Source organism: Rhinopithecus bieti, unplaced genomic scaffold, assembly GCF_001698545.2.
Source record: "Rhinopithecus bieti isolate Rb0 unplaced genomic scaffold, ASM169854v2 scaffold_16990, whole genome shotgun sequence".
Lineage (NCBI taxonomy): Eukaryota > Metazoa > Chordata > Mammalia > Primates > Cercopithecidae > Rhinopithecus > Rhinopithecus bieti.
The window spans coordinates 174,850-197,434 of NW_016808832.1; positions in this window are offsets into that span (position 1 = coordinate 174,850).

Here is a 22,585-nt window from a genome sequence, read left to right on the forward strand (position 1 = left end):
AGTGTAACATTTACGGAAATTAAAATAAAACATATTAAAATGATCCACAGTCTAACATGTAACAAATTAAACTGCTTTCATAGTTTTTCATCATAAAATTCTTACCTAGGCATGATTTTTGTATTGTTACAATTAGCAGTCAGATATAATTGTTTCTTTTTCAGTTTGTGTTATAAGTAGTATTCTAGGTTGTTATATAATCCTCATAATTTTAAGTGCTTTAGAGATGCTGCAGTAAACATTTTCATGTATATTAACTTTTCCTTGTTTAGGATAATTTTCCTAATCTGTGTGTCTACCAAAAGTAAGGTAATTGGGTCAAAGGTTATAATCATTTTACATGTCTTGAAACACAAGAATACATATATATTAAATATTATCTTACTAACTTTAATTCCAGTTGCTCATATACTTTCTCCAAATGTTAGTATTTTAAATACCAATTTGCACAAGCTTTCTATACAATATAGGTATGGTCTTTGGAATGTAAATTTTCTGCCGATATGTGTCTAAATTTGTTTTCTAGTTATTATAAAATCATTATTATTATCATTCCACTGATCTTTCTTCCCTCATATTCTCTGTCAAAATGCATTCTTCAGGAAATAAAAAATTAAAGGACTAGTCAAAATACATGTCAAACACCAGTGAAAAACAAATGTCAGCTCAAACATTGCTTAGCCAAGGAAACGTTTATTTTAATAAATTTTCCTCTCTGATTAGTTTTCTCTTGAGCACTGCTAAAATAAACGCACACACACAGAATCAACGTTCAGGATTTTCTAACTATTTGCTGTAATTGTGTGGTTTAATCCATTTGAAACTAGAAGAACATAGTGCTGTTCACACTCCGCTGGAGGAAACACAATTTCACAGTTTGGTTCCCAGCGCCGCCTTGCAGGGCTGCTATGGTAATATCTTTCTGGCTCTGGACATGCAAGCACAAGTCTCTCACTTTGGCTTCTCAGTGGGGAAGGAGAGAAACACTAGAGGAAACAGCAATTAGATCAATATATAATAATACAAAAGCGATAGAATTGTTCCCCATCGTCATATGTGTGTTACTGAAGTAGTATGACTCCTTCCCACTCAAACAATGATCTATTTTTTCCAGAAGACCGGTTCAGATTTGTACAAGTTGCAACACAGGAAGCAGCCTGAGAAACTAAGGAGCTGAACATTCTGTATGTAGAGCATTATTAGCTGGGTTTTTTATTTGTTTGTTTTTAACTAGAAGAAAAGAAACGACCAAATCCAAGAATTTAATCAATCATGAGATTTTGCTGAAAATTTTTTACGGATAAGATTAAAAAAATCTGTTACTAAAATTTGTTATGAAAATAAACCAGTTTAAGGGACAGAATCTCATTACATGCAGGGTAGTGGGCATTATTATTTATGTTTTGTGATTCTGTTTTTTTTGTTTTGTTTTTTTAAAAAACCCTGTCACTAAGCAGCCAGAAGAGTCTAACATTGCTGGAGCAAGTGCTACTCCAGTGCTGTGGAGACATATGACACCAGACTTCTCACTGACACTGCCTTCTATCAGAGACAATATGATATAGGAGAAAATGACCTGGCTTTGAGCTCAGCTAAATCTGGGGACACATTGCAGCTCATTCACTCCCTTCTTTGTCCCTGGGTAAGTTTACTAACCTTTCTGTCTTTCTTTATTGTAAGATTTCTAAAAAGTGATATAGATACCTTGCAAGGTAGGTGTGAAGATCTTTGATAATGTATATAGAATATCCACTGTAATGGCTATAATGAAATGGGAATTAAATAACTGATAGTTACTACTCTTCTCTCTAATCCAATTTTCCTACATTTTTTTTCCTGGAAATGTATGGTAAATATTTCTTAATTTTGTTTGCACCTCCATGGCCATTTTTTTTCTATGCCCATGGAAGACACAGTTAATTGATTATGGTGCTGTATTCTACCGTGTTTAGATAGTCTTTAAATCTAATTATCTTATACATTTGCTGAGGAAGATACTACATTATGTATTTTTTTTGTATGTATTATAATTTCCAGTATACATTGCATACAAGAAAAGACACATTCATTGCATGATTTCTCCATTTTGGCATTTGAATCATACTATAGTTTAATTTTATACAATACTGGAAAAATGAAAGAAGTAGAAATTAATTTGTGCCATAATATTGAAAAATATATATGTATTTCCCCAGGTTAGTCTTGAACTCCTGACCTCAAATGATCCTCCTGCCTCAGCCTTCCTAGTAGCTGGGATTACAGGTGTCTGCTACCAAAAGTAAAATGAGCTTTGTTTTGAGAGCTGATACTGAGTAGAATCGGGTTCTATTATAAATAGATTCATAACTCTAGCCTGGCTAGGTTAACTCTCACCTGATTAATCTCTGCTAGTTTCAGGAAGAGATCCAGAATTTTAAGGGGCAAAGAGTCCCTAGCACTTCTTTGTTTCTTTTCTGTGATGGTGCTGAATGCTCTGAGAATGTCCAGAAGCAAGTGAGCGTATGGAAACCATACCATTAGGGAATGGTGAAAGTACTGCCTCAAGCACTAGGCCTGCGCTGCCCAAAAGTGGGACAGCAGTTGGTGGCAATCTGAAGCAAAAGTTCCCCAAGACTATTTCTTCAAGGAAGTTGGGGAGAGTTGTTATAGAGAGTGCTATGGTTTAAATGTGTCCCGCCAAAAGCATGTGTTGGAAACTTAATCCTCAATGCAACAGCATTGCTTAGGGAAGTGTTTAGGCCATGAAGTCTCCACTCTCGTGAATGGATTAATGCTAATTATAAGAGGGTTTGAGGCTGCGAGTGTCATCTCTTGCTCACTTCCTCTCACTTGCACTTTTACCTTGTGTCATGGGATGATGCAGCAAGAAGATCCTCATCAGACATGGCCTTGGACATGATCTTGGACCTCCTAGCCTCCAGGACCATGAGTCAACTAAGTTGCTTTTCTTTATAAATTATCCAGTGTCTGGTATTCTGTCATCGAAATGCAAAATGGACTGAGAGAGTTTTAATAATTGTCTTCTTTTCTGTTATCCTTTATTTGAGAGATGGAACCCACATATTGAGTGAATAGTAAACAAATCTCCCTTTAGAAATGAAAAGAAAAACATTTAAATTCAGGGCAATCTCTCTATGGATATGGTAGGCAGAATTCTGAAATGACCCTCAAAATTCCCCCATACCCTAGAGTACATGTCCTGTATTATTCACTCCTCTTGAGTGATAATAGAATGAACCTCACTCCTGTGATTAGGTCCCATTAGATGAGAAAGGTGAGGAAATTTTGCTGGTAGAGTTAAGCCTGTAAAAAAGGTGATTTTGAGATAATCACATGAAAATTATCCTGGTAGGCTTGATCTAATCAGTCAAGCCATTAGAAGACACTGGGGTTTTCCTGATGTTGGAGAGATTTGAAGCAACAGTGATGTTCTCTTCTTGGCCTTAAAGAAGCAAATTGTCATTGTGTGGAGAGGGCACTATGGAAGGAAGAGTAGGTGGCTTCTGGAAGCTAGAATAATACGTGGCTGACAGCCGGCAATAAAGCAGCAATCTCAGTTTTACAGCTGCAAGGAAATGAATTTTGACAATAACCAGTGAGCTTGAAAGAGAACCTTGAGTCTCAGATAAGAACATAGTCCCAGCCAACACTTTGACTTCACTCAGTTAGACCCTGAGATGATGATGCCATTAACCAGTGTCCAGATTCATCAGATCTGTGAGATAATACATTTGCACGATTCTGAACCTCTATCTTTGTAATGATTTGTTATACAGCAATGGAAAACTAATACTCTTGGCTAAGAAAAAAAAAATGAATCCCTTATTTTTTTTCCTCCCATAAAGGAAAACATTACTTGTATTTCCTAAAGCCAATTATTTCACTTAGGGGTGTCTTTAACATTTAATTTTACTATTTATTTATTTATTTTAAATGGAATCAGAATCTTTATTACACATGCCCTTTAAGAACACAGGAAGAAAAGAGAGCCATGTACAAAGGGTTTTTTATTTTTCAAATATAAACATATTTTATTTTATTTTGAAGTTCTGGCATACATGTGCAGGACATGGAGGCTTGGTACAGAAGTAAACATGTGCCATGGTGATTTGCTGCAGCTATCAACCCCTCACCTAGGTATTAAGCCCTGAATGCATTAGCTATTTATCCTGATGCTTTCCCTCCTCCAACCCCCAACACTGAAAGGCCCCAGTGTGTGATTTTCCCCTCCTTATGTCCATGTGTTCTCATTTTTCAGGTACCACTTATAAGTGAGAACATGTGGTGTTCGGTTTTCTGTTTCTGCATTAGTTTGCTGAGGATAATGACTTCCAGCTCCATCCATGTCCCAGCAAAGGACCTGATCTCGTTCCTTTTTATGGCTGCATAGTATTCCATGGTATATATGTACCACATTTTCTTTATTTAGTCTATCGTTGATGGACATTTGGGTTGATCCCATGCCATTGCCATTGTGAATAGTGCTGCAAGTAAACATATGTGTGCATGTATCTTTATAATAGAATTATTCATATTTCTGTGGATATATACCCAGTAATGAGATTGCTGGGTCAAATGGTATTACTTGTTCTAAGTCTTTTAGGAATCGTCACACTGTCTTCCACAATGGTTGATCTAATTTACATTCCCACCAACAGTGTAAAAGTGTTCCTATTTGTCCATAGTCATGCCAGCATCTATTGTTTCTTGACTTTTTAATAATCATCATTCTGACTGGCATGAGATGGTATCCTATTGTAGTTTTGATTTTCATTTCTCTAATGATCAGTGATGTTGAGCTTTATAAAAAATATGTTGTTGGCTACATAAATGTCTTTTTTTGAAAAGTGTCTGTTACTATCATTTGCCTACTTTTTAACGTAGTTGTTTTATTCCTGTAAATTTATTTAAATTTATTGTAGATTCTGGATATTACACCTGTGTTAGATGGATAGATTGAAAAAATTATCTCTCATTCTGCAAGTTGTCTTTTCACTCTGATGATCGTTTCTTTTGCTGTGCAGAAGTTCTTTATTTCAATTAGATTCCATTTGTCAGTTTTTGCTTTTGTTGCAATTGCTTTTGGCAGTTGTGTCATGAAATGTCTGCCCGTGCCTATGTCCTGAATGGTATTTCCTATATTTTCTTCTAGGGTTTTTATAGTTTGGGGTTTTACATTTGTCTTTAATCCATCTTGAATTAATTTTTGTATAAGGTGTAAGAAAGACATCGAGTTTCAATTTTCTGCATATGGCTAGCCAGTTTTTCCAGCACCATTTCTTAATTAGGGAAAATTTTCCCCATTGCTTGTTTTTATCAAGACTGTCAAAGATTTAAAGACGTGCAGCCTTATTTCTGGGTTATTTACTCTGTTCCATTGGTCTATGTGTCTGTTTTGTACCAGAACCATGTGGTTTTGGTTACTGTAGCCTTATGTATGATTTCATATCTGGTAGTGTGATGCCTTTAGTTTTGCTCTTTTTGCTTAGGATTGCCCTGGCTATTAGGGCTTGTTTTTGCTTCCATATGAATTTTAAAGTAAGTTTTTTCTAATTCTGTGAAGAAATTCAATGCTAGTTTAATGGGAATAGCAATGAATCTATAAATTACTTTGGGCAATGTGGCCATTTTCATGATATTGATTCTTCCCATCCATGAGCATGAAATGCTTTTCTATTTGTTTGTGTCCTCTCTGATTTTCTTGAGCAATGGTTCATAGTTCTCCTTGAAGAGGTTCTTCACTTCCCTTGTTTGCTGTATTCCTAGGTATTTTATTCTCTTTGTAGTAATTTTGAATGAGAGTTTATTCATTATTTGACTCTCTGTTTGTCTATTGTTGATGTATAGGAATGCTTGCGATTTTTGCATTGATTTTCTATCCTGAGACTTTGCTGAAGTTGCTTACCAGCTTAAGAAGCTTCTGGGCTATGGGGTTTTCTAGATATAAATTCATGTCATCTGCAAACGCGGGGAGTTTGACTTCCTATCTTTCTATTTGGATGCCCTTTATTTTTTTTTTCTTGCCTGATTGCACAGGCCAGGACTTTCGATGCTATGTTAAATAGGAAGGTTAAAATAGTGTATCCTTCTCCTGCACCAGTTTTCAAGGGGAATGTCCAGCTTTTGTTCATTTAGTATGATGTTGGCTGTGGGTTTATCATAGATGGCTCTCATTATTTTGAGATATGTTTCTTCAATAACTAGTTTATTGAGAGTTTTTCATAGGAAAGGATGTTAAATATTATTGAAAGCTTTGATCTGCATCTATTGAGTAATCAGGTGATTTTGTCTTTAGTTCTGTTTATGCACTGAATCACATTTATTGATTTGCATATGTTGGACCAACCTTACATCTCAGAAATAAAGTCTACTTGATTGAGGTAGATAAGCTTTTTGATGTGCTCCTGAATTCAGTGTGCTGGTATTTTTTAGGGATTTTTGCATTGAGGTATATCAAGGATATTGGCCTAAAATGTTCTTGTTTTGTTGTATTTCTGCCAGGTTTTGGCATTAGGATGACGCTGGACTTATAGAATGAGTTAGAGTACCTCATCCTCAATTTTTTGAAATACTTTAAACAGGAATGGTACCAATTCTTATTTGTACATCTGGCAGAATTCAGCTGTGAACCCATCTGGTGCCGGGGTTTTTTTTGGATGGGAGGCTATTTATTACTAACTCAATTTCAGAGCTTGTTATTGGCCTGTTCAGGAATTCAGTTTCTTCCTGGTTTAGTCTTGGGAGGGTGCATATCTTCAGAAATTTATCCATTTTTTCTGGATTTTCTAGTTTATGTGCATTGAAGTGTTCATAATAGTCTCTGATGGTTGTTTGTATTCATATGGGGTCACTGGTAACATTCTCCTTGTTATTTCTGATTGTGTTTGTTTGAATCTTCTCTCTCTTCCTTTTTATTAGTCTAGCTAGTAGTCTATTTTATTAATTTTTTTTCAAAAAAACCAGTTCCTGAATACATTGATCTTTTGAATAGTTTTTTTGTGTCTTGATTTCCTTCAGTTTAGCTCTGAGTTTGGTTATTTCTTGTCTTCTGCTAGGGTGGAGATTTGTTTCTTATTGAAAGCTTTTATCTGTATCTGTTGAGGAATCAGGTGGTTTTTGTCTGTAGTTCTGTTTACTTCCATTTCTCTAGTTCTTTTAGTTGCATGCTTAGGTTGTTAACTTGAGGTCTTTCTAACTTTTTGATGTGGGCATTTCGTGCTATAAATTTTGTTCTTATTACTGCCTTAGATGTGTCCCAGAGATTCTTGTATGTTGTATCATTGTCCTTACTCGTTTCGAAGAACTTCCTGATTTCTGCCTGAATTTCATTATTTACCCAAAAGTCATTCAGGAGCAGATTATTCAATTTTCATGTGATTATAGGGTTTTGAATGAATTTCTTGGTCTTGATTTCTAATTTGACTGTGCTGTGCTCCCAGAGATTATTTGTTATGATTTTAGTTACTTTGCATTTTCTGAAGAATGTTTTACTTGCTATTATGTGATCAATTTTAGAGTATGTGCCATGTGGTGATGAGAAGAATGTGTATTCTGTTGTTATTGGGTGGAAAGTTCTGTAGATAACTATGAGGTCCATTTGGTCCAGTTCTGAGTGAAGATTCTGAATATCTTCATTAATTTTCTGTCTCAATGATCTGTCCAATATTGTCAGTGAGTGTTAAAGTCTCCCGCTATTATTGTCTCTTTGAAGGTCTCTAAGGACTTGTTTTATAAATCTGGGTGCTTCTGTGTTAGTCGCATACATATTTAGGATAGTTAGATCTCCTTGTTAAATTAAACCATTTACCATTCTGTAATGCCCTTCTTTGTCTTTTTTTAACTTTGTTGGTTTAAAGTCTGTTTTGTCCGAAACTAGGAATGTAAGCCTTAATTTTTTTTTCTGTTTTCCATATGCTTAGTTGATTTTCCCCTATCCGTTTATTTTGAGCCTATGTGTATCATTGTATGTGAGTTGGGTCTATTGAAAACAGCATAGCAATTGGGACTTTGTTCTTTATGCAGTTTGCCATTTTATATTTTTTAATTGGAGCATTTAGCTCCTTTACATTTAAGGTTAGTATTAATATGTGTGGATTTGATCCTGTCATCATGATGATAGCTGGTTATTTTGCAGACTTGTTTATGTGGTTGCTTTCTAGTGTCACTGGTCTTTGCACTTCAGTGTGTTTTTGTAATGATGGGTAATGGTCATTCTTTCTGTATTTAGTGCTTCTTTCAGACCTTGTAAGGCAGATCTGGTCATAATGAATTCCTTCAGCATTTGCTTGTCTGAAAAGGATCTTATTTCTTCTTTGCTTATGGAGCTTAGTTTAGAAGGATATGAAATTCTGGGTTGGAATTTATTTTCTTCAAGAATGTTGAACCTTGGCCCCAAATTTCTTCTGGTTTGTAAGGTTTCAGCTATTAGTCTGATGGGCTTCCCTTTGTAGGTTACCTGCCCTTTTTGTCTAGCTGTCTTTAATATTTTTTCTTTCATTTTAACATTGGAGAATCTAATGGTTATGTGTCTTGGGGATAATCTTCTTGTGAAGTATCTTACTGGGGTTCACTTCATTTTCTGAATTTGAATATTGGCCTCTCTAACTAGTTTGGGGAAGTTCTCATGGATGATATCCTGAAATATGTTTTTCAAGTTGGTTCCATTCTTCCCATCTCTTTCAGGGACATCAATGAGTCATAGATTTGGTCCCTTTACATAATCCCGTGTTTCCTGGAGATTTTGTTCATTCCTTTTCTTTTTTCTCTATTCTTGACTGCCTGTCTTATTTCAGAAAGCCAATCTTTAAGCTCGGAGATTTTTCCTCTCTTAGTCTATTCTGCTTTTAGTACTTGTGATTGCATCGTGAAATTCTTATAGTGTGGTTTTCAGCTCTGTCAGGTTGGTTACATTCTTTTCTATACTGACTATTTTGTCTGTCAGCTCATGAATTGTTTTATCATGATTTTTAGCTTCCTTGCACTGGGCTTCAGTGTACTCCTGTGGCTCAATAATTTGTGTTCCTATGCATATTATGAATTCTGTTTCTGTCATTTCAGCCATCTCAGCTTGGTTCATAACCTTTGCTGGAGAGGTGATGCAGTCATTTGAAGGAATGATGCTACTCTGCTTTTTGAGTTTTTATTGTTCTTGCACTGATTCTTTCTCATCTTTGTGGGCTTATGTACTTTCAGTCTTTGAGGTTGTTGACCTTTGGAAGGTTTTTTTTCGTTTGTTTGTTTTTTTTTTCTTGTATCCTGTTTGATGACCTTGAGGGTTTGATTGTGCTATTAGGTGGGTTTAGCTGACTGGCTTTATTTCTGGGAGATTTTAGTGGCCAACATTCAGCTACAAAGTCTAACTCTGGGAGACTTGTATTGGGCCTCAACTTTGTTCTCTGGTTCCTTGAGGTTTGGAATCTCCTGTGCTGGGTGTCCAAGATACTGCAGCTGTGGCAGAGTGCTAGTGCGTGCCGGGGGGCCTGCCTTCCTGTGAGCATTCACCACAGTGGCAGAGGAGAGAAGCTGTGGAGGGGTGAGCAGGGGGCCCCTTCTGGAGACTGTACATGGTCATGCTAGAGATGGTATTGGTTCAGGGGCTGGGTGCTGGCTGGCTCAGGTCTGGATGCCTTCTCTGTTCCCTGCAAGCAGGAGTGATTGCTCAAAGAGGGGGAGGATCTCCTATTCTCTATGTAGTGTTAGTGCAAGGGCAGGTCACTAGGAAAGTCAGAATTTGCTGGCTCTGTGCCCAGCAAGGCTCAGTCTGCAATGGTGGTCACAGAAGTGGAGGTGTGGCTGGACTTCACTTGTGTGCACTGTTGGACTAGGTAAGCAAAACCCGCCAGTGCAGATAATCACCAGCAAAGTGATGTGTGCTGGGAGGGAGTGGGTGGTCTGGTGCTCACCAGCAGGGGCTACCTCACTGGAGTTCTCCACCAGTCAGGCATGATCTGCCAGCACCGGAGCTATCTTTATGTTCAGTTTATATATGTGCTTCACGGTTGATTCATCCATACTAACTTAAGTCTACATTTATGTTAGCTAAAGAAAGTAGATAATGAAAACAATTATTTAGATGAGCAAAGCAGAGAAAGTGATCATCTGAGGCAAAATATTTTATATTTGAATTGAAATGGAAAACAGTTATGTATATATATTACTTTTCAATTTTGTGTCATTTTTGGAAAAATATTATATTTTTTAGTCATTTAAACTATAACCCCTAGAGTCAGTTTTGAGTTGCCTCTATGATAGCCCATGCTTATCTCTCTACTAAACTTTCCATGTAACCCATTACCAAGCTCTATAATTTCTATCTCCTCAATATCTATACATCTAATTCTTTCTTTTCTTTGTCTGTTTTTTTCTCCAAGACAGCCCTTCATAGCAATATCTTAACAAGTCTTCTCTTCAATTAAATACCCCACATATAAAGATTCATTGTGCATTTTACTTCAAAACATTAAAATATTTTTCATTGTTGATTCATGAAAGGGTCCTCTGCTTACTGAAGTGCTTCTGCAATGTGACTTCCTACCATGTGATTGGCAACATCTCAACTTCTTCTTTCCATGAACCCAAAAGGAACTCAAATCCACAATACAGCCAAACACATCCTTTCTTTTTTGACCTTTGTCTTTTTGTTGTAGCTTCTACTAGATCTTCATTTTCAAATTCATTCTTTCAAAATCTTACACAAATGTTAGGATCCTATTCATCAAGCATCAGAGTCCCATTCATCAAGGATGAGGGTCCCATTCACAAAGCATTTACTTCAGGAAGCAATGCTTGATCTCCTCTACCTGATGAAATCACTCCTCTGGGCCTTGTTAGCATTCTCTATCCCCCTATATCACTTATATCCTGATTATTAATATACATATTTGTAGGGTTATCTTATTAACAACCTTGTACTCTCCTGACACTGTGACACTGTGACTATCATCTTAAGAATAAAGTTTCTTATTTATAATTTCATTCTCCACATTGCCTAATTTTGCATCTTACAATGCTATTTACTAGTTTTTCATATGTATATGAGAACTAAATTGAATTTTTATTTTTTGACATATGATAAAAAAGCATTTCATTTGTAAAAGGAAGCATATAGTTGAAATAAGTAGAAGTGAAAGAGGTATTTAGTTATGATCAAATATATTGGGAAAATTTGCTGTTCTAGTTTTTAATACACCAGAGTTCTATTTTAGTTAGATTATTTTTCTCTTTTAACCCTTTTCTCCCTTATGTTCTTTCATTTTTGCTATATATGTATGCACATAGACACAGTGTGACTATTTCTCTTCCCTGATATCAAAGAACTTTTTCTCTATTTGATTTTTCCCTAGGGTTAGGCAGAGTGATTTAGAGTAAACCAAATTTGACATGAATCCTTACACAGTTCTACAAATGTCAAAGTTTTAAATTGCATAACTCTGTATAGAATTTATGAAATCTTGACTTACTCTTGGATTCTGCTTTAAGCAACAAAACATACCATGCTTAAAATTGAGTTCATCTGGAGAACACAAAGCAATATCAAAAAATACTCCTCAGAATATCACTTCCTGAGAAATATCTCAGTATACTCAACATACCTATCTATAAAACAGCAAACTTCTAAGCTGTGGAAGTGAATAAAACTGACATTAGTCAGTGACTTCCCTGTGGGAAGAAGGGTGGCAGTGCAAATGCAGAGTAGAGGCTGTATGAAGTCTGTATATGTTTGGGGGTATTTTCAGCAGCTATTCTTTCAAAAGTCGTTTCATTTATGGCTTTTTTGGTGATTTTGCACAAAATAACTTGGATACATTTAATCTTTACATTTTCAGAAGAAACCTGCTCAGTTTGGAGTATGATCACTTCTTTTGAAATATTGATGTCGAAAGCTGCATGTAGATCTTTTGAGAGGCCACATGCTTGAGATTCTATTTTTAAATTTTCATGACAGCTTTTACACTCTCCTGAGCATGCTGCATCTAAGTTTCTACTGAAGCATGTAATTACCAGCAATGACTTAGCATCTGCCATGTGGTGCCAAGTAATGGTAAATGGAAGCAATGTCAGAAAGAGAAGATTGGCAAGTTGGAAATAGTGAGATGACCCAGAGACTCACATACTCCGGCAAACACTCTCACCATTGCTAGTAGCACAAGAGAACTTTATTTACAAGGAATGCTTGTGTAGTATTTAAAGTGCCCTACATCAGATAAAATAAAAGGGCTGCTTTGTTGTTATTGTTGTTTGGAACAAAGACATAACATCATTGATTGAATGCCCTACCCTTCCCCACTATTTCTTACCTAACTTGTCATTTTATTTTACTACCTCCACTATTTGGCTGGCTCCTTTGGATGAAAATATTATCTATAGAAGGTAACTCTCAAAACACATAGCTATAAGATGAAAGACCTAGGGAAGGGGTTGAAAATGAAAGTGTAATTTAGCTTTTGGGTTATATAGGAATAACCTGTAGAGACTATTAAAACTACAAATTCCTGGACCCAGCTTTCAGAGACTCAAATTCAGTAGGTTTGGAATTAAGCTGAGCAATCTTCATTTTTTTGAAGCACTGAGACCTTGGATCAGATGGGAAAGATATCCCTCTAACTTGAAAAAAACGATCTTTTAGCCTCTGCCTTAGTCCATTGGTGTTGTTATAAAGGAATTCTTGAGACAGAGTAACTTATAAGAAAAGAGGTTTACTTGTCTCAGGGTTCTGTAGGTTGTATAAGAAGCATGGCACCAGCATCTGCTTCTATTCTGGGCTTTAGTCTGTTTCCACTCACAGCAAAAGGTTAAGGGGAGTTGGTGTGTGCAGAGATCACACGGCAAGAGAGGAAGCAAAAGAGAACTGGGGTTGGGGGAAACATTGGGCTCTTTTTAACAGCCAGATCTCACAGGGACTAAGGAACTAATAGAGCTACAGTGAGAATTCACTTCCTAAATACCATAACAGCACCAAGCCATTCATGAGGGATCCACCTTCATGACCCAAACACCTCCCCATTGCACCACCTCCAACACTGGGAATCAAATTTCAACATGAGATTTAAGGGGTCAAGCAAACCAAACTATAGCAACCTCTTTCTACTCCCAATGTAAACTGTGGACAAGCAGAATTCCAGAGTCTCCCAGGAGCATGACAGAACTGCAAAATCACAGATTCACCCCATCTGCAGAATCAGAATTTGCATTTTGGCAAGATCTGCAAGTGATTCCTATACACATTAGAATGTGAGAAGCACCACTTCAGCGAACACATAGGATTCAGTTCCTGCTGTGTAATTAGATTAGCTGTTACATTGACTAGAGAAGGCAGAGTAGGAGGTAGAAGAGTAAGTTTGGATGGAAAGGTGAGCATTAGTTTGCAAGATGGTGGAAAGCTTGAGGCAGTTTGGTGGAAACAATATGGGAACAGAACTGGCCATTAAGCCTTGCCAGGCAGATTTCACAATGATTCCAGGGGCCCTGCAGCCCCGTGTTAAAAAGTGCTATCCTGTATTTCTTGTCTTTAGTTTAAAAATATTTTATTTAGGCCAGGTGTGGCTCAAACCTATAATTCCAGCACTTTGGGAGGCCAAGGCAGGTGGATCACTTGAGCTCAGGAGTTCAAGACCAGCCTGGGTAACATAACAAATCCCTGTTTCTATGAAAACTCCAAAAAAATTAGCTGGACATAGTGCCATACACCTGTGGTCCCAGCTACTCAGGGGGCTGAGGCAGGAGAATCACTTGAGCCTGGAAGGTGGAGGTTGCAGTGAGCTGAGATTGCGCCATTGCACAACCTTGGGCAACAGAAGAGAAACCCCATCTCAAACAACAACAACAACAACAGCAACAAAAAACCCACAAATACTCTATTTAAAGTCCTAGTATATGATAGTACAGTAGAGTGAACATAGTTAATAATAATTTATTGCATATTTCAAGATAACTAGAAAAGGATAATTAGAATATTTCCAACATAAAAATGATAAATGCTTGAGGTGATAGATATCTTAATTACCCTGATTTGGCCATTACATGTTGTATACAGATATTTATTAAATATTTCATGTTTCTCCCAAATATTGAAACTATTATATATCAATAAACTTAAAGTACATAACAATATTATATATATGTAATTCATTTATACTTTGGATTCTGCATGAAGCAGTTTTGATAAATTACTATTATGGTTTGTTCATTGTGCTTTACTATTTGACTGCTTGAACAGATAGAAAATTTTAAACCCTCCCTGTTTTGAAAATGTGTACAGATTGACACAGTCATAGTTATTGAATAATTCAAGGGGAAAATATCTGATATTCCTCAGGTAGCCACGATCTTTAAGCCTGGCTACAGATGTATTTTTTCCTGAACCAAATGATCTCAATTAAGATTAAAGTTTCAAGCGAAACATAGGAGCTGTATTCTCTGAATGAGTACTAAATGTGGTGAAATGAATTCAGCTATTTTGAACATCTACCATGCAGAATAAATTTTATGATAATAAATTAAATCACATAACCTAATGAATATATTTCTTGTCACTTAGCAAGATAACTGTTACCAGCTAAATACTAAAAGCTGTGTATTTAATTGATAAAAGCACATTTATTACATTAGAAATACATAAAGTTACCCTGTAATGTGACTACCACACAGAGTTCTGTCTCATTAATTCCAGAGAGACATTGTGCAAGTTTTATGGTAATTCTGACAAATTAAATTTCTTAGTGTTTTAATTTGGATTTCATAATCTTTCTTGCCAAATAATTATTTAACTTCACAAATGCTAGCTTTGTAATAATTAATTGGTATTTAATTATCATATAGCCATTAAGATTATAATCTGTATATGAAGTTTCATTTCATTTAAAATAAATGCTCATTTTAATGTAAATTTTTTTTTCAAATTAGTATCAGTGATAGTTTTTCATATGAGATAGTAAACTTGGTTTACTCTCTGAGCAAGTAAGTAATCATCTTTCAAGATAAGCAAGGAATTTAGGTTTTTTTCTGTCTGAAAATTGCCCTGAAGTTGTATTGTCATTTTAAAACATAAGCCCATGTCACATACTTTGGTTCCTTGAAACTCTGACTCTAATAATTTTTTGGTTTAGGACATTACAATTACTGGGAAAAAGATAAAAATAATGGAAAACTAAGAGGTGTAATTCTGGGTTCAGTGCACTAATCTAGACAGTATTCTTGTCCCTTAATAAAATGTGGCAAGAATCACAGGCATTTATTTTTTATGTGTTACTCTTCTCTAAATTCCCACAATGAAAAGAATCACCGTAGGTACCTGTTAAAAATACAACTTCCTGTGGCTTTCTCTGAAGCTTCTAATTTACTGGGATTCAAATGAGGCCTTGGAATTTGTATTTTTTTTCAAGGACCTAAATAATTTAAATCATCAAGGGAGGCTGGAAAATACTGTTCTCATGTTAAAATCTAGAAAAAGGAAATTTAGAAACACTTGTGCCTGAACAAAGATATATAGATCAGTTCTCTCAACTTGGATGGATTTTAAAAATTTGGATGGCCAAGGCACACCTAGACCAATGAAGTCATAATTTCAAAAGTGGAATTCAAGTGTCAGAATGAGTAATTGGGAAACTGCCTCACAGAAGGGTGTGACGGTCAACCAAGTGGTTTCAGAGAATGTGAACAGATTTGAAAGTGAAAGACCGGGAAAATAAACATAAGATTAAAAATGCATATTTTTCAAGGTGATAAAATTACCATAGTCAGGGCTACTGCTTGCTCACATAGTCCAGCGATTTATTGAATTAGGAATCTAAGACAGTGGTTTTAAAACTGGACTATGCATCAGAATTATGTGGAGGGCTGGTTAAAACAGTTTGGTTGGTTCCAGCCCCAGAGTTTGTAATCAGTAGGTCTGGGACGAGTCCCAAGATTTAAATTTGTAAGAAGTTTCAGGTGAAGCTGATGTTGCTGGTTCAGATAACACATTTCGAGAACAAACGTTCTAAGGGAAGGTACAGTGAAGATGAGATATATGGAATGGGCATGGTGGGACCATATTAGATAGAGTCTAGGACTGGGCAAGATGTTATTCTGATAGAACACCTCTTGCCTAGGATTACAATAAATATAACCAATCCTTATCAAGTGCCTACTATGTGTCGGGACTTGTTCTAAGCATTCTATATATATTGAGTCATTTAATCTTTACAATAATCCTACATGACAGATATGCTATATTGCTTGTATTTTATAGCTGTGTAAGTTGAAGCACAGGGAAGTTAAGTAATTTGTTCAAGGCAATGCAGATAGCAAATTGTGGAGCTGAAGTCTGAGGGGTCTGACTTCCAGTCCATACAGTTAACCACCGTTATACTAAAGAAGGTGAAGATGAATAAGATTTGTTCAAATAATAGATGTTCTAGGTCTGCTTGTAGTACCTACCTTTAGTAGCTGTTTTCAGTCATCTCCTGCCCTCCAATAATTCTTCAGCTTGCATGCTGTGCCAACCCATAAAGCAAACAGTAACAGCAGATTTGCCAATGTTATTCCTTCACTCCATTTCCAGGAAGAGATTATAGAATTTTTAAAGTAAAGGGTCACAGATTATCTTTACAGTTTACCTTGGTTACATTCACATGTAACCCTATGGCATGTGAACCCTATTGCTTCTATGGCATAAAGTTATAATCCACTCCCAAAGTACTTTTAGAAATATACTTAAAGTTAATGGGTAATTAACTTTAATTCATTGTAGTAATACTGCAATGAATTGTAAAGTGGGAAACTATCCAAGTCTAAATGTATTTTAAATGAAGAAAATAATACAGATTAATTTCTTTGATTACAATGGAATTAAATTGGAAATAATTAAAAATAAAATAGGAACCCTCCAAATATGTGGAAATTACCCAGGAATTCTCCAAATATTTGAAAATTAAAATACACAAGAAACCCCCAAACATTTGAAAATTAAAATACCTAATATCAACAACATGTGTGATAGCTGAATCAGCACTGGCATCCATGTGCCAGGAGTTCTGCAGGATTTTTGTAGCATTCCATAACTAGGAAAGGATGGAATATGGAAGCCCATCTTTATAATTAAAACAACCTGCTAACTTCTATTTCTGGCTGAGTTTGAATAATTGTACCATACTGGCTTTCCACCATAAACAACTAGAAAACCAGACAAAATATGTAAAACAGGTGTTTCAGACATTGGACAGATGGCAGCACACTACTGTTACCCCAAAAAAGAAAAATAAGACAAACTCTATGATTTCCCCATCTTTCCGTCTGAAGGCACTTTCTGGAAAGTGCTGTGTGTGTGTGGGTGTGGGTGGGTGGGTGGGTGGTTGGGGCTAGGGGTTGTGAGACCAAAGCAGAATATAGTGCACTTACTGAGTTGAGAACATACAGATGGAGTTCGGATGACTGAGTCGACGAGAATTTGCAGGACAGCATATTGGAAAGGAAGGAGCTATGTGAAGAAGATTCTCCTTGCTGCTATTGCAAAATGCTAATCTGTACTAATCTTGAAATGCCTAAGTAAAATGGTATGAGGCCAAGCAAAAACCACTGGGGAGTTGCCACTTGAATATTCCCCAGATTTACACAGGACTGAGAGATGTTCTGGTTCTGACCAGCCAGATTGGTAACACCTAAATGAACATATGGATTGTTCAATAAAGATCCTTGAAGAGTCAAGCTCACTCATAGTGATAAAATCTGGAGTAAAAGGATATACTAAACTTGTCCCAACAAAGATTAAAAACAAGCCTCAGAAGGATAAAGCTGAACCACAGGTTATCTGACTGCCTACCTACAACGTTCAACACTTAGAATGAAGACATCGAGGTTGGGCGTCATGGCTCACGCCTATAATCCCAGCACTTCGGGAGGCTGAGGTGGGTGGATCACAAGATTAGGAGTTTGAGATCAGCCTGGTCAATATGGTGAAACCCCGTCTCCACTAAAGGTACAAAAATTGGCTGGGGGTGGTGGCAGGTGCCTGTAGTCTCAGCTACTCGGGAGGCTGAGGCAGGAAGGAGTATCACTTGAACCTGGCAGGTGGAGGTTGCAGTGAGCTGAGATCATGCCAGTACACTCCAGCCTGGGCAACAGAGTGAGACTTCAATTAAAAAAAAAAAAAAAAAAAAAAGACATCGAAACCAAGAATAAAGATAAGAACTTTTCATCAGAAACAATGCAAGACAGAAAGCAATAGAATAACATTTAAAAAGTACTGGGCGGTGCAGGTAGGAGACCAACAAAACACTGCCAATTTAGAAATCTATATCTAGTGAAAATATCCATAATAAATGATATCCATAATAAATGAAAGCAAAATGGAAATGTTTTAAGTCAAGCAAAAGGTTAGCTAGTAGCTAACCTTTTTACCAGAAGACCAGCACAATGAGAAATGTTAGGGAGATTCCTCAGGGAAAAGCAAAATGATGCCAGATGGATAACTCAGATTTATACAAAGGCATGAAGAGTGCCAGTAATTGTAAATATGTAGGTAAATATATGAAACATATTTTTTCACTGTAAAACAATTCTTGAAAAGATAATTTGCTTTTAATAAAATAATGGAATTAACAATAGTTGAAGGCAGCTGCAGAGTCAATGTAAAAACTTGCTATACCCATATCCAACAAAACACATTCTAGGAGGTTTTAGGAGGTTTTAATTTCTTTGATGCTTTACAATTTGAATTATAATTTCTCTGGAGGTGTATGGTAAGATAGAGGGGTTTATAATCAAATATGGGGATCTCTCTGTTCTTGGTATTTTTATTACTTCTCTTTAAGTATTTGTTTAATCCAGAGTTTGCCTTTGTTTTTTCCTGTAATGGGCCAGATATAGTATTTTAGGATTAGAGGAGAATGCATTCTTTGTCACATCTACTGAAATCTGTCATTTCAGGCTGGGCGCAGTGGCCCACGCCTGTAATCCCAGCACTTTAGGAGGCCGAGGCAGGCGGATCACTTGAGGCCAGGAGTTTGAGACCAGCCTGAGCAAAAAGGTGAAACCCCATCTCTACTAAAAATACAAAAATTGGCTAGGTGTGGTGGTGCATGCCTGTAATCCCAGCTACTTGGGAAGCTAAGACATGAGAATTGCTTGAGCCCGGGAGGTGGAGGTTGCAGTGAGCCAAGGCCACGTCATTGCATTTCAGCCTGGGTGACAGAGTGAGACTCTGCTAAAAAACAACAACAAAATTTTAAAAAAGTGTGTGTGTGTGTGCATATATACACACACACACACACACACACACATATATGTCATTTTAATGAAGTCGTAGACAATATGTAGATAAATGGGCACAGTCAGATTTGGTTTATGTGCCTGTAGTCTGCCAATCTCTGAACCTCATTATAAATACTGTGATGTATTTTATTAGGTAAAAAGAGGAGATTAATTTCAGAGGAGATTAATATTCTTTAAAGATTCCATAGGAGGCTATTTTACATTCTGTATCTTATATTTAAAATTTCTGATGTCACTGGAGAAATCTAAAGCTGTTTTTCATGGTTTCTTCGGACTTTTACACATGGTAGCCTCTTATGTACTTGGTAAGTTTTGATTGTGAGATCTACTGACTATGTAGTCATTTGGGGATCTAGATTGAAGGTATTATATTAATTACATTATATTAATATATTTTCAATGACAGTTTGCATTTTCTTCTGCTGGGCACCAGGGCGTGTAAAGAATCTGAGACCATTTTATTTTTGTTGGTTTGAGTTTTTACCAGCTGTGGTTGGCAAACCCAAGGGAGGGTAGGTTTATGATGGCAAACACCCAGAGGAGATTTTATCATTACTGTTTTTACTGTTATCATCATCATCACAAGTCTTTTCCATCTAGAGCCCTGGAAAGGGCATTACTTACCTTTTCTCTTTACTGTTAGATGAAATTTTTCCATCCACTCCTTCGATAAGTGAAATCAAGTTCCAGAGCATCATTTTGCACAGTCTCAAAGCCTAGACCTCTGATTCTCATGTGACTACTAACCTTCTCGTTCTCCAGACAACTTTATCAGTAATAATTTGGGAGTGTCAATTTACCTGACTCTTTTGTGTGTCTCTCTGTTGGTGCTGAACATACGCACACATGGAATACTAGTGTAATTTATTAGGTCTTCTTAAACTCTGATACTATTAAAATGATAAACCCTCCTACAAAAAAATATTCATATGTCATATATATACAATTGCGTAAAATCACAGATGGTATATAGGTTTTCTGAAGATAATATCTGAACTCTTTAGAGTCATGTTTTGAGCACTTAATTATTAGATAATTTGAAGTTCAAGTGAGCTATTTTGGTTAAAATAAATTTCAAAATTAAAATTCAGTACAAGAATTGTAATTTATGAGTATTGTGGCATAGAAGGCTATAGTAGTTCCTTAAGGTATAGATGGGATTTTGTGGCTATGTTGGTATGAGAGGAATATAAATAGTGATTAGAGGTTTTCCACTTATAACTGGAAGTGGCATTACTGGCAATAAGCAAAATATGCTTTGGTTGCCTTGCTAATTATGTGGTATTTCCTGGTCTAGATAAATTGATGGTTTGAAAGAATAGTGATCAAGGAAAAGTTTATGCAATGTGGTTCCTTTATCCATTTTTTCCTGCATTGATGTCTTTGTGAACTGTTTCTTTTTAAAGTTGCCTAGTTGGGATTATGTAGAGGTGAAGTATGGTTTTGTATAAGCATCTTAAGTCAAAAGAGAAATATTTCAATGGAATCAAAATAAGTCCAATAAAATATTTAACACTGTGTATTATATGTTTGAATAATTTGCAAGCATTTTCTCTATTAAACATTTTCTTGAGGTCCCTGTCAGTGCCATTAAGTGCCATTAATTAGATGAGCATTTCAAAATGTCTTGACGATACAGATTTGGAGGCAAGATGACTGACTAGACATGGAAAGGAAGAGCTTCTCCCATGGACAGACCAGACCATCAAGAAGACTGGCACACTCCAAGCAGATCTTTGGAAAGAAGGTATTGAGAGTGAGTAGAAAGGGGACACAGAACCGACATTGAAAGGAGAGAAAGCTAGAAACCCTCCAGAAGATTGCTGAGCATCAGGCTCACTCCTGCCTCCTAGCGGTTTCTGGGGAAGGAATGCGTGAAAGAGGTATGCAGTAGCCCATTCTCATCATGGACCTCCGGAATCCTAGCTGCAGGAGACTGCATGACCCCCATAGACATTTGAGTTGACAGGGAGAAATGCATAGAGAGTTGGCAGAGACAGAACTCCAGCCTGCATGGAGCCCAGAGGGTTTGGCACAGGGAATGGCTGCAGTAGATCACAGTCATAAGTGCTCAAGCCCCAAGACTCACTATACTTCTCTTGTTGGCTTTAGCCTTTTTTTGGTTGCCAGAACTGGACAAAGCAGGGGTATTTTTCACGTGGGACAGGGCCAATCTGATCTGAGTAGCCCTCTGTCTGCTGGCTTTTCCCAGAGTCTCTGCCGGGCCACAAGAATTTGCAGCATGGCGTTGGCTGCTAAGCTGAGTCACTTGCCAGCAGCCACTGCCATAGTCTTTTTGCGGGCAGACCCTGCCTGTCAGAGAGCTTTCGCAGGGTCCCTCCCTCGTGCACCTGCCCACAGCCCTTCCCCCACTGCTTTGTGGCACATGCTCACTCACGGCCTTGCCCCACTGCTCTATTGATGCATGCTTGCCCACAGCCTCCTCCTGCTCTTTGCTAACATATGCACACACTGACTCCACCACTGTTCCACTGCTGCTGCACACATGTGCATGGGAACCCCAACTGCTCCACTGCCACCCGCTGAAGTGTGTTTGCCAGCCCCCCCATCAGAGTGTTGTGGCCAGCAGACTGGGAACACCTTGTCCCCTCCAGCATGGCAGATGCTTAATCTCATGGGGCAAAACAAAAACTAAAACAAAAAACAAACCAAAAACAAACAAAAAAACTGTGAGCCTAGTCCTAGTCCCCAGAGTTAGAGTACTCAGCTTACCAGCACAGGAGTGTTGGGCTGAGCCTTCAGAGTTGAGATCTGAAATCATCCAGAAATAAAGCCAATCAACTAAACTCAACGTTATAACATAGTAAAATCCTCAAGGGCACCAAAGCATATAAAATTTAAAAGCCCTATCCAAAGGACAGCAATTTGAAACCTCAAAGGAACATCAGTTCACACAGACAAGGAAGAACCAGCACAATAACTCTTCAACTCTAAAAGCTAGTGTCTTGTTACCTCCAAATGACTGCAATATCTCCCCAAGAATAGTTCTTAACCAGACTGAAATGGCTGAAATGACAGAAATAGAATTCAGAATCTGGATGGCAACAAAGATCATAAAGATTCAAGAGAAAGTTGCAACCAATCCGGGGAATTTAAGAAATCCAGTAAAATTATACAAGAACTGAAAGACAAAAATAGTCATTTTAAGAAAGAGCCAAACTGATCTTCTAAAGTTGAAAAACTCACAGCAAGAATTTCATAATCCACCATGATCAAGTCAGCTTCATCCCTAGGATGTAAGTCTGGTTCAACATATGCAAATCAATAAATGTAATCCATCACGTAAACAGAACCAATGAAAAAAACCACATGATTA